The following is a 13,317-nucleotide window of genomic DNA, read 5'->3' as shown; positions in this document are numbered from 1 at the left end:
CAAATCGTACACCCTCGCCATCCGAACAGTGTGATGATTTTGTAGCCAATTTTGAAGTATGCAAACGTTTTGTGCTGCACAGATTGCGTTGGGTATTGTATGCACGTCACATCTTAGAGACACAGCTGAAGTTTTTTGCAAGGTTTGAAGCGACGGGCAGTCAAAGTCCAGCATATCGATGATTTGAACTTTTGGGACAATTTTGAGCAACCTATCTCGTTTTTCTTCTCCTTTTACGTACACGGTTTCAGCTTTGCACAGCCTGTCTTCAATGGTCCACTCAACTTCCTCAAACGGTATGGTTCCACAGCTCCAAGGTAAACCATGAAAATCGCGTTCTAACCAAGAATTTTGGCTTTTGTATTTGACGTCCAGTAAATCCCATTCGTAAGGTGGCTTGAAGAAAAACACTGATGGAGATGCTTCCGAGTAGATTGAAATTATAGCCAATTCTTTCAATGTGAAGGTATTGTTGAAAGGTCCACGAAAACCTTGTATGTCAACGATAAGCTCCATCTTTAAACTGTGCGAGATGGTGGGAACGGGTCAGCTTTTATACCAACTTTTTCACCCCACCACTGAGCGGGTTGTATTCGACAATACGATCGTGAAAAATCAAGCAGTACGCCGATGTTTCAGCGGGAAAGTTGGCTTTAGCTTCAAATTCAAGACGGATGTCGACAGGTCCGTACTTCAAAGATTCGTTTTGTTTTGAACAGTCGATAACGAATAAGGGGACGTCTCGAAGGAATTCACTCTTTGTCAGCAACAGCTCGGGGTTCTTGTCGTAGTAGGTAGCTTGGAAGTTTGCGTACATCTCGTACAGGACCGCGTAATGATTACGACTCATGTTGAGGTTCAGGTTACCGTACGGATAAGATTGAGAGTTTAAAAATAGCTTGACGTCCGTGATATTGCAATAATCGAAATGACTTGCGTTCTTGCCGGTCTTGTTCTTTCTACTTGTTTGGAAACCCAAAATGACGTACCGAGGTTTTTCAAGCTGAGTGGAAGTTTTCACAGTCCAAACGTGTTTCGATGTTGTGGGAAGTACGGGATATTCGTACAATTCCCAACTGCGGAAGCTCATCGAAATAGGCGGATCTCTCTGAATGAAATTTAGTAGGTCAACTTTTTTCTGATCCGCGAGTTTCAAATACGGTATTAGCCATTCCACTGCATTGATCGTGATTTTGAATTCCTCCTCTTGAGTCTGCATGATTGCGTTGACGTCAGTTTTTGATCTCGTCAAAATTAACTCATGTTTAGCGTTGACAACGATTTTGCGGTAGTCTTCCGCGAAACCCAATATCATGCTGAGCGGTATCAGTACGTCAAAGTTGCCATCGGCATCGGTTAATTTTTTCTTCTCTTCTACATCAAGCCATCCAGCGTTCTCTATCAGCCAAGTCTGACCAGGGTGCAGGGAAGCGTAACCCTTCATGAGACTTGTCAAGCCAACGTTCTTGCTTCTATCAACCTCAACTGCGTTAATTTCGTAGCGAATTTCTTCAAACAGATGACAGATGGCGTTGTTTACGAGCTGTGTGTTCACAGTAGCTGTACCATCAGGTTTGAGGAGTCGTCCGTGGATATATACCGAACTTTTGCTGGGTGATATGCATAAATCCTGATGCTGAACGGTGATTCGAATTTCATCGCTGTTGTTGAAAGTTAAGGAGGCGTAAGGTTTGTGAGCGTGAATCTCGTAATGCGCAACGGATTCGTCAAAGACGACTGGTGTTTGAATGTTTAAGATTTCTTCCTCCATGGTACGTAGCAGATGATAAAAAAGCAAAATCGGATTTTTATTTGTTGGAAATTCCTCTTCCAAAAGGTGTCAGTTTCAGACCCAGAGCTATCAGGAACTCCACGTTCTGAGGTGTTAGCGGTTCGGGAATCGATCGACGACTGACTTGATCGGGGCATGCCGACTTACTGATATACCTACTCTTTGACAGTCTGTTATATACAATTCCCATCGTTTATTGCGATTTGATGTGTAGTCTTACAGTAATAACTTCTCCACGAAAATTAACCAGGTCTCCGTCTTGATTCACTAACCGGAGCTGAACGTGATCTATGGTCTTGACGGTGATCGGAAGGTAAATGACGTGCGACGGTACTTCCACGATCTTATATCCTGGAGGGACGGTCGGGAAAAACTCGTGAATAGTGTGTACTTTGTGTCCATTGACGTAGGCGCCCGTTGTAATGCTACACTCGACTCGCAACGCGTTGACCTTGAGTATAGTTACAGGCACGTCTGATTCGTGAGTTATATCAACCTCCAATACACGTGGTGTAAATCCCAAAAGTTGAGCAATGTAATCATTCGGCTCAAAGTTAATCGTGTGGTTGCATGTGATTTCGCTGCGTAATGTATTATTGTTGGGTTTGATGGCGAGCCTGATATCTGTATTTCTTAGCACGTTTTGAAGATACTTTTCTATGTCCTCGATCTCGTAGCTGCCGGTAGGTATGGTGATCACTTTGTGAGCTACGTGAATTTTATTGTGACCGACATCAACGTTGGGAATCGAATTAAAGGTTTACAATTCTACCAAGCCAAGAGCATAATTTTTATCACGGGCAAGTTCGATCGGTGGGAAATATTGTGCCTCGAGTATCGAAGAGGTTCCCGAAATCGTTAACGTTAACGAATCATCCATGACTGCGAGTGGTAGACTGACTTTGACAAATCACGCACCATGTTTATGTAGCTCACCACTTAGAAATTTCAGACACAAGTGTCCGCATTCAAATGTATCATAATCCTGGTACCTTTCATGATTGTATTTGACGCTACCAACGCCGAGGTATTTTATGAGGTCTGAGGGTGGTTGAAGGTTGCCGAAACTGTCAAAGTAATCGATATTATTGTCGCGTTTCTTGTATGCAACCCAGTGTGTTCCCGCACCGTCTTTGTCGTCAAGGTTGATTATAGCTGACTCGTTTTTTCGTGGGCCGTTTTCGGGCATTTCGTTTCGCATGAAAACACCGCGGAAATGCGGAACCTTAAAGATTTTTGCATATTTCAACAAGTCCCAATCAGTCAACGCTCGACGTGGTAACATCGCATCTAGTTTTTTGAAAGATGGAGACCAAGACCTGTTTTGTACGGTTTCATATGAAGCCCTTTGCCCAACGCGATAGCTTCCATAGTTTTGTTGTGTCGTTTGCTTTCCTCCAATTCTCGTTTAGCCGCGCTCGCATCGTTCACAGCTTTTGCTATACCTGCCGCACCACCGGCTAACGCACCCGTAGCACTGAGACCGGCAAAAATAGGAATCAGAAACGGTAGAAAACCACCGACTTTTGAAGGTACCGGTAGGACGCGAGGTGTTCGCACTTGACATTTACCACCCGCTTTTTTAACGGCGTTCTCAGCTCCCTTCAGCGCAGATTCGATAGCTACTTTTGCATCGTTGCTTGGAACCATAGAACGTTTTGCAGCATTTATAATTTTTCTCAAGGTCACATTTTTTGACTTTCGAATTCCCATTCCGAGTTTTGATTTTACTTTCATTGTATTAGCTATTGCCCAAGCGGCTGCCTTCTCACCCAAATTTGCGTCCTTTGCGAGAACCCGTTTCCAAGCTTTCTCAGCCAACACCCTATCAGCCTCGTTTCTAACTTCAAGGTTCTCACGATTTTTCGAATACGCTATATCGTGTTCCTTACACGCTGCATCAAGAGGATTGATACCGGAATCGCCTCTCGCGAGTCTTTTCGTCAACTTCGTACCAGGACCGCAGTATTGGTAACCGGAACATGCAACTCGATCGGAAGTTTGTTGATGATTTTTTTCACCAGACCCTTGCCACGATGTTGCCGCCTGCTGCTGCTTCGTTTACCTCTGTACGCGATCATGTTCGTGCGTTGACTGAAGAAAAGTGCTCCAAAACGGGGTATTTATAGCAAATCCGATCAGTCATGTCCGAGATGCGGTTTGAGAAACAACCTATCAACCTTCCCGTGATGAATTTTGACAAACTTTCGGAGCAAAATGTCAAAAGGCACAAACGGCACGGTGAATTACTCCCGAATAGTGTACGTGCAATATTCTGTGGACCGTCGAATTGTGGTGAAACTAATGCGTTGCTCACACTTATAACCCATCCCAACGGACTCAGATTTGAAAATATCTACATCTACTCGAAATCTCTCAACCAACCTAAATACCAATTGTTGAAGCAATTGCTGGAACATGTTGAGAATACGGAGTATTTTGCGTTTACCGAGCGTGAGCAAGTGATTCCACTGGAAGAAGCACGGCACAACTCAATAATCATATTTGACGATGTAGCGTGCGAGAAGCAGGACAATATTAGAGCCTACTTTTGCATGGGTAGACATCACGACGTTGCCTGTTTCTATCTCTGTCAGACGTACGCGCGTATTCCCAAACATCTCGTGCGCGACAACGTAAACTTACTCGTGTTATTCAAACAAGACGATATGAACCTGAGACACGTATACAACGACCATGTAAACACCGATATGTCATACACAGAGTTTAAAGACTTGTGTGCGGCATGCTGGAACGGTGACAAATATGGGTTTCTGGTGATCGACAAAGACAGTGAGCTCAACGAAGGACGATACAGAAGGGGATTCGATTCTTTTGTTAGCTTGGAAAAGGAATAAAATCTAACGTTTTCGAGCGAGAGACGCAGTAGCGTTGCAGACTCAGTAGTGTCAACATGCAGAGCTCTGAAATTTTCAAGCAAAAAGATGTCCTACATCAGATCGCTCAAGCAAGTGCTGCGATCCGTCGAAAACACAGATTGCTCAAGTCGGGCAGGGAATCTACGACTCAGAAATTGAGTGACGTTTTCAAACCAGTAGTGACTCCGTTGCAAGAACTGGTGAATGTTACAAAAAATACCAAACCTGTCAAACAAGAGGTGGAAGATATTAAAGAAGAAATAAAGCAGATGAAAAATGAAACGAAAAATGAAACTGTCTCGGAAATGGACGATTCCTTTGCTTCGGCGGGGGATAAAACAATTGTAGAAACACCGGTCGAGAAAATCGAGGACGAGTATTTTGCACTGATGAGAGATGCGAAGACAAAAGGCGAATTGGACAACGTGTACGGTGTACGCAACCTCTCAAACGGACTAATGATTGGTGATTCGTTGATATCTTTTGAGAGTGACTACGTTCGTATTAGCGATACGCGTTACCCGAAAACGAAGGGTTTGCTGGAACTTTTGTTCAAAATGAAGCCTGACGGTTCTTCTGTGAGCGCCGGAGATCGGGAAAATTTCAAAAACATAATCCTCGCAACAAACGCGCATAAGAAGTATTACTCATCCGATAGGGCTGTTCGAAACGATAACAGTTACAAATTTAAAAATGTCGTTGCCGAATTAATGGATTTTTCCCCATCACCTCGCCGAAAGGGTAAAGGTCTACTTCCGCAAGCTATGATCACTCGACAAGGTGTTGAAATGGAATACGTCTTCTGGGATGATCCAAACGAGTTAGTGAAGCGTCTTCGTTTACTCCTGGCATCTCAGGCAGCGGGAAATCCGAGTCACAATAACGAAATAATCTCCATTATCGAAGAGCTACGCGAAGCAGGAATCATTTATTAAGCAGCTCCCGTCATTTTTGCATTTATTACCGAGATGAGCGTCGACGTGTTTGGACGTCAGCTGATTAAAAACACGACCGCAAGCACTCGCGGTCCTCCGGGTGTCGGGTCTCAAATAACAGCGGACGGGTATTACGATATACGGAACAAGAGACTGTGCAATGTCGCAGATCCCGCAGAGCCGAACAATGCTGTAACTTTAAAAACCTTAAGACGAAAATTCAGCGTGCTGCAAAAACAAATCGACAACCTCGATCAAATAATCAAAGCTTTGGAAATCACCACGGAGAAAGCCTTGGATACCTTCTACACAGACTTTAAAATAGGCAGAGACTTGTCGATTCGAAACGCAGAAATCATTTCCAAATTGGACACAAGACTAATAGCGTTGGAATATGAACGAGAAAAAGCAAGCACTGGTGACGGAACTGCATAAACCTGCACGCCGGAATTACCCGCGTTGACGTGTAGACGTGCGCGGCATCGACGAGACCTGGCAGGCGGATCTTGTTGATATGACGTCGTACGCTGGACAAAACAAAGGCTACAAGTACATGCTCACAGTCATTGATATCTTTTCAAAGTATGCGTGGGCTATACCGATAAAGAGCAAGTCTGGAGATGATGTTACGAAGGCAATGAAATCTGTGCTTGTCCAAGGACGGGTGCCGAAAAATTTACACGACGACAGAGGAACGGAATTTTACAACTCGAAATTCGAATCGCTTATGACACGCTATGGAATCAAACTTTACTCCACGTACAGTAATTTGAAGGCTTCGATCTGTGAACGTTTCAATCGCATGCTGAAAGGTGAAATGTGGACACGGTTCAGCATGCAAGGAAGCTACAAGTGGCTCGATATCTTATCTGATTTGGTTTCGGCTTACAACAACACCAAACACCGAACCATAAGAATGAAACCGTCGGATGTCACCGTTGCAAACGAGAGGCTGTCATTACGTCAGGCGTACGGAGGGCTTCGAGCGATACCTACCATATCGGCAAAATTCAAATCTGGCGACAAAGTTCGAATCAGCAGATTCAAAAATGTCTTCGAGAAAGGTCCCAATTGGACGACTGAAATATTCACGATAAGTCGAGTGGAAAATACTCATCCTGTGACGTACAAGCTCAAAGACTACCGAGATCAACCCATCGCTGGTGGTTTCTACGAACAAGAGCTCCTCAAGGTTAAGCATCCGGATATCTATCTGGTGAAGAAGGTGCTCAAGAAGCGTGGAAGAAAAATATACGTTAAATGGTTAGGTTTTGACAATACACACAACAGTTGGATAAACGAATCGGATATGTTACTTTTAAATAAATGAATTTTTTTTGTAAAAACGTATGTGTCTCTTTACTTTATACTTGACACATGACAAGTATGCATCTTTGTTTTTTTAGACAATCAACAGACATATGCATCGTTGTACAATTTTTTTATACTTCGGAGCGTTCTTATTAACCATCCTACATAACAATATTTTATACACCATGGTACAGTTGTAAAAATTAAGCCCTACATAATAATAATAATACTTTATACATCATGGTACAGTTATAAATTAAGTCCTACACAGATTACGGTAATTATAAAGCTACGGTGCAGGCTTGTAACCCCACGGAAGCGTGTCGGTCGTGTTTTGAAACACGATCCGCTTGTCGTCATTCCAGCTCAGTGCTACTTTCTGCTGTTCTACGGTGTATACCTCGTGCTCTCGACTCAATATCAAATGCTGATTAGAGGATAGATTTTCACGTTTCAACGCACAGTCCAAATAATCGTTGAAGGTTATTTTTCTTAACGCTGATCCTCTAACACCTTTGGCACGTTTGTTGTCTTTTTCATCTCCCAAGACTCGGAATGCGTACAATTTAGCTCGTAACCCTACAAATTCTGACATGATTTTCCCGTTATTCTCGTCTTTCATCAAGCCGAGAACTTTTTTGTTTGCTCGAGGTATTCCGTAAACGTTGTCAAGAGGATAATCCGACGTGTCGAATTTGTGCAAGTCCTCCTTCATGTGTTCGTATATGTCTGGGACGGTAAAATTGTAAATCAAACTGTCGGTATCCGTGTACATTAATTTTGCTCGGTTGCCAAATTTCTGCTTAATGTAATTGTAATGAAAATCATAGATGTATGTTTGAGATAGATCCAGGATGGAGACACCTGCATACAATGGTTTATTTAACTTGACTTTCGTCTTACTCATTTCAACGATGATTATATCTTTGTCGAAAACGGTGCAGCTGTGGAAATTGGGTTTGGCTATAGTAGCTCTAGCACCGTATCTTCCATCCCATTTCGTGATCAGCCTGACATCTCTATACTTTCGCACGTTTTCCATAGTTTTGCCAAAAACTGCGTTGTTCATTAGCTTGTAAAAATTTTTCTCAAATTCGTTGTCAGATTTTTTCCGCAAATCGGTATTCAAATCTATATATTTTTTGAGCCACGGGGTTTGCCTGAATTTGAGAACTCTATGAATTTTGAGTAATTTTAAGCCTAATTGTAAGCATTGTTTCAAAACCCTATAGTAAACAACGTAGTTTTTCTTGGAAAATAGCGTGGGCGTCAATTTCGGTTGCTTACTATTCGAGATCGGAGGTATGTAGTGCTCCGGACACAGTGGTAAATCCTTATGAATTTCATGCAGTTCCTCAGGATATTCCAAATCAACCTCCAGTATGTAACCAAACTCCGCATCGTCCGAGATGGTAAGAACGTCGCATTGTCCGAAGTCTGGTAACCATTCGAAGGAACTGTATGGCAGAGCAAAGCTCATAGCAGCACCGTACAAATTATTAACGTCAAAGTACATGAGATAAGATTCTTCGACCTCAGGATCGAATTCCTCTCCCATATATCTATTGTTGGCCTTTGCGTATCTGTTCGAACACTGTGACACACCACCTCGAATACCCTTTTCGATAAACATAACCATGTCTATGTCGGTGAGAAGCTCGAGTTCGATGCCTGTACATTTTAACATTGCATCAAACGACAGACCGGGCGCTGTGTAGTAATGTAACGGGTCCAGTTTGTACGTCGTCCAACAATTCTGTCGAAAATTTTGAAAAACGTCGGCCAGTAAAAACACGTCCGTTTGTAAATACAAGTCCGAATACTCTCCCAAAGTTTGAACGTTAAAAGTTTGCCAAACTTTACATGCATGTGCATAGTCGCCGTCTGATATATCCTGATCATTTAATTTTGAGTAAAATTGTTGTTTGGATGGTAGCCGTGTGTCCTCGAGCTTCTCCCAACTGTCTATGTATTCGTACGGGAACACTCCTTTTCTGGTCAATAACTGAAATTTATCTGAGCTACGATAAAATTTTCGTGTGATTGATTTCTGATCATCACCGAGATACGTTGCTAATTTCTCAAGACTACTGGGCATGAAACGGTACGAATCTACGAATCTAAACTTTATATCTGTCCCCTCGACATATTTTGTAAAAGAAATGTACTTTTCTTTGTTTACGGGTAGAAGCTCAATTCTGCCCTCGAACGATGTGGCCAGTGCTTTGATCAGAAAATGTGAATCGTAACCCGACAGATTGTGGAATATCACTGGGATAGTGTGCGAATTTTGGTAATTTAGATTGCAACCTCGGTGAGCAGCACCACGGTATTTTCCCGTGAAATGGCAGTGATCACGATGTTTCACGTCTGCGAGTGTAAACGGTTTTTCACAAATGTGACACACTGTCGTTGAATAAAATTCGTTGATTTGATTGAAATTGAGCGGTTCCATCGGTACAACAGTTTTGAAATAAACTTCTAACGAATGTGCCAATTCCGCTAACTCATTCACAAACCATTGAACGCAAGTCTCTCCACGATTAATTTTAAATTTTGAAAGCGAATCGTTAAACGCACAATGTAGATAGTAAGCTATACTATACGGAAGATGCTTCTGATAAATTGTTTTTGTACCCATCTTTTTGAGCGTAGGTTCCAGTAAACATTCGAGATCCGCGTAAATACAGAATGGAACGGTTTCTTTGTGCTTGAAATTTTTAAATTTCAGTATTTTTTCCTCCTCTGTGGGTAGAATAACTTTGGTTTTGTTTAAATTCATGCAATCTACATTGTGCTTTGTTAAACACTCTTGAGAATGAAAGTAAGTCAAACATCTATCGCACAACCAAGTACGACCATTACGTTTAGAAATTTGAGAACTTGTTAATCGAGACAGATTTCGAATACAAGTAAAATGAAAAATTCTATTTTTTTTATAATTTTTCATACCTACATCATCATTGTCACCGTCAGTGATTTCAGTTTCTATCACCAAAAGATGAATCACAGGTTTATCAGACTCATTCTGACTCAGGTGAATCGGTACTATTTCACTTTTTTTCCTATCACCTTGGTCTATACCATAAACGTTAATTGAAAGACCGTTCAGCTTCTCAAATTTTGAAATGGTGTTTTTGTCTAGAGACATAGGAAACTTTATACCATCATACCGTAGCACTGAGCTGAAATGCGGGTACGAGCTGGTCGCGTTAGGATGGTTGTTGTCGGCTGGGAACAGAGCTGCGGTGACCGACCAAAGAAAGCAGTAAGAGTCGTTATTTCTGATGTTTACTACAGCCTTCTTATCACTGATATGCTTAGGTAACGGGGTGTATGTGAAGACACCGCCTCGTAGTGGTACGTACTTGTTGATATTCACAGTCAAATTGATTATTTCAGTCAGCGACCAGCCTGAATCCTTTTCCTGGAAATCTTCCACCTTTTTCAACAAACGCTCCGTCGCGTTTTCGATGAACCATTCGTTGATATCCGTTGTCTGGAGGATGATTTCATTTCTCGTATTAAAAAATTTTATCTCTTCCACCGTGCGATCATCTTTTCTAACTTCAAATTTACAAGCCAGGATAACGTTGGCTTTCAAACTCCTGTCTTTCTTCAGAGCGTTTTTTAGTCTCGTCACAGCTAGTACCTTTGCGTCTTCTAGAAATCTCTCCACATCTTTATGCTTTAAATTGACGATGGATCCAGTTCGAATTCTCCTCTCGAAAGCTGATTCCAAATGTTCCCACCGTACTCGATCGCTTCTTCGTTGGTTTTGTAATCCGTCACCCACTTTTTGAAATTGTTGAAATTTGACTGTCAACGATTTCAGAATTCCAATTGTAGTCAAAATTCTTGTCTTCTCCCCGATCGTTGAGGCGTTGTTGCGTAAGATTTTATTTAAAAGCCTGATATTTTGGGTTCCGAATCGAATCCATTTTGCAATTTCTGCCGGCGACGATTTCTCCGATAAAATCTTGAACGCCGTTTCCATAATATCGATCAATCTCAAACACTTCGCGGATTCCATCTCGAGCTTTTTCCTCACGTATACTTGACAAGTCGTGACTTAATGATCGTTTGCAGTGATGAGCGTCCTTTTTATAGGGCAGCTGTACGTATGTTTGTGTATGCGCGCGCACCTTTTGGCATTCCCAGAGCGATAGTAACCCAACACCACAGATCCATGGCTTTGAATGTATCGCGGCTATCGGTCGACTTTGGATATCAAACCGACATCCGAGTAAGTGAAAAACAATTCTCGGAATCGTCCGACGAAAACAATACTCGGAATCGTCCGACGGTGAGCGGCATGCGGTCAAAGGATTTCGGTGTGACGTTGAATTTGAGATAAACAATTCTCGGAATCGTCCGACGAAAACAATACTCGGAATCGTCCGACGGTGAGCGGCATGCGGTCAAAGGATTCCGATGTGACGTTGAATTTGAGATAAACAATTCTCGGAATCGTCCGACGAAAACAATACTCGGAATCGTCCGACGGTGAGCGGCATGCGGTCAAAGGATTTCGGCGCGACGTTGAATTTGAGACAAACAATTCACGGAACTATTAATTTTGGAATGTCGCGTGGTCGATAACGTGGGAAAAGAATGTGGGGTGGTTGATGTTACACATCAGCAGTCCTATCGTGGGAAAAGAATGCGGGACGGTAAAAAAGTTCTCGCACCCCGCTGCGCCCTCTACCGTCAGCAGGCGAGCACTACAGACTTTGACCTTCGGTACGGCAGACTGTGACGTCATCGCGAAAAAGGGTTTGCGTCTGGGGTGCGCGGAGCGGAAAAGGGTTTGAGTCTGAGCTGCGCGGAGCGGCTCGGTGGGCTTCGCGGAGCGGCTCGGTCGGTAAGTGTCGGTAACCGGAATCTGCGTGTAGAACTCTCATAGCCATACTACTATTGGTGTTCCTGTAAACACACTCCACATTGAATCTACGTAAAACACGACCACTTGACTGACAAGAAAAGCATCCCAGGTCGATCTCTCCGATTTGATTTTTTGTGTGATGTGTTATAGTAGATTAAAAACTAAGCGACACATATTGCTTTCATCTGTTATTGATTACTTTAACGAGGTGAAACCACCCTCCAACGTAAGACATGTCAAAGAGGCATTTAGTGATTTCATCCACAAGATCATAATATCTTCCAACCAATCCAACTAGAAAAGTTTTCTCAGAACAAAAATGAAAAATATAATTTTCTAAATGAAATTATAAAAAAACTCCCAAATTGCCCTTGACGAACCTTAATTTAGTAGGTGGTTTCACCCCTATAAATTGTTTAATGGCAGATAAAGAAAATTACGTGTCGCTTAGTTTTCAGTTTACTATAACACATTATAAAGGAACTCAAATCAGTGAGATCAACCTGAGATATCTTCCTTGTGGGACAAACCCTTAACATAAAAGGATCTTACATGAGGCTTGAAAGGCAGTAAAACATCTTGGCTACATAAAACAATACCAGATTCAATTGTTGGCCTTTTCATCAAACACGCTACCGTAGACTCATTCGTTAATCAATCGAGGTGGATAATCATTTGATGGTAAGACTTCCTTTATGAAGCTTGTGTTCTTATCATGCAATCTCCCATTCGCCAATAGGATCCCCCTGCCCACTAACAATAAGTTATAGATGTTCGCTGTCTTTTGTTACATTGTATGGTGAGAATCAAAATTCATGTGTCTCCGAGATCAATTTGGTGTTTTTTTACCAATCTATTACTATCACACCATTATGCCTTATTACATGTACATCGAGAAAACTAATTTTCCTTTCAACTTCTAATTCCAAGGTAAACTGCAATCTGTCATGATAGCTGTTCAAGGTGGAAAGAACAACACGCAGACACAACATGCATTATCCAAGAAGTTCGAGAACCCTCCGTTACATTACTCAGTACGTACAGGTTATCTATAACTGTTTTTCATTTTGGTTATAAAACAGTAACTAATGTCATCTTGACTATCATAAGCTTATCTGTTTGGTGTCAGTAAACTCAGTTCACTGTGTATATCTGATATAAACACATACTTATATTTATATGCCTATCACTTCAATTCAACAATGAATATTGTACGTTTCCAAGACTTTTCCGTGATGCTAAAGCAATTCAAACTTGCGACAAATTGACAATGATGAAACTACAATAATAAATCTTTCACCCAAGATTTTCAGTCTTACTGTTAGCCAAGAAACAGAAGAAATTAAATCAGTTACGTACAAATTATTTCTCCTGTCTTGTAAACTGGACAATCAATTCTCAATCCGATCCCTTATTGAGACCGAACTGTTACAACTGAATTTCAATGTGCTTCTTGTTTACTTGCACAAAAATCATCGCCACAATCTGCTGAATTAGTGTTTGACTTCCGTGTAA

This window comes from Neodiprion pinetum, chromosome 2, assembly GCF_021155775.2.
Source record: "Neodiprion pinetum isolate iyNeoPine1 chromosome 2, iyNeoPine1.2, whole genome shotgun sequence".
NCBI classification, from domain to species: Eukaryota; Metazoa; Arthropoda; class Insecta; order Hymenoptera; family Diprionidae; genus Neodiprion; species Neodiprion pinetum.
The sequence above is the reverse complement of the archived record's forward strand: the minus strand, read 5'-3'. Positions refer to the sequence as shown.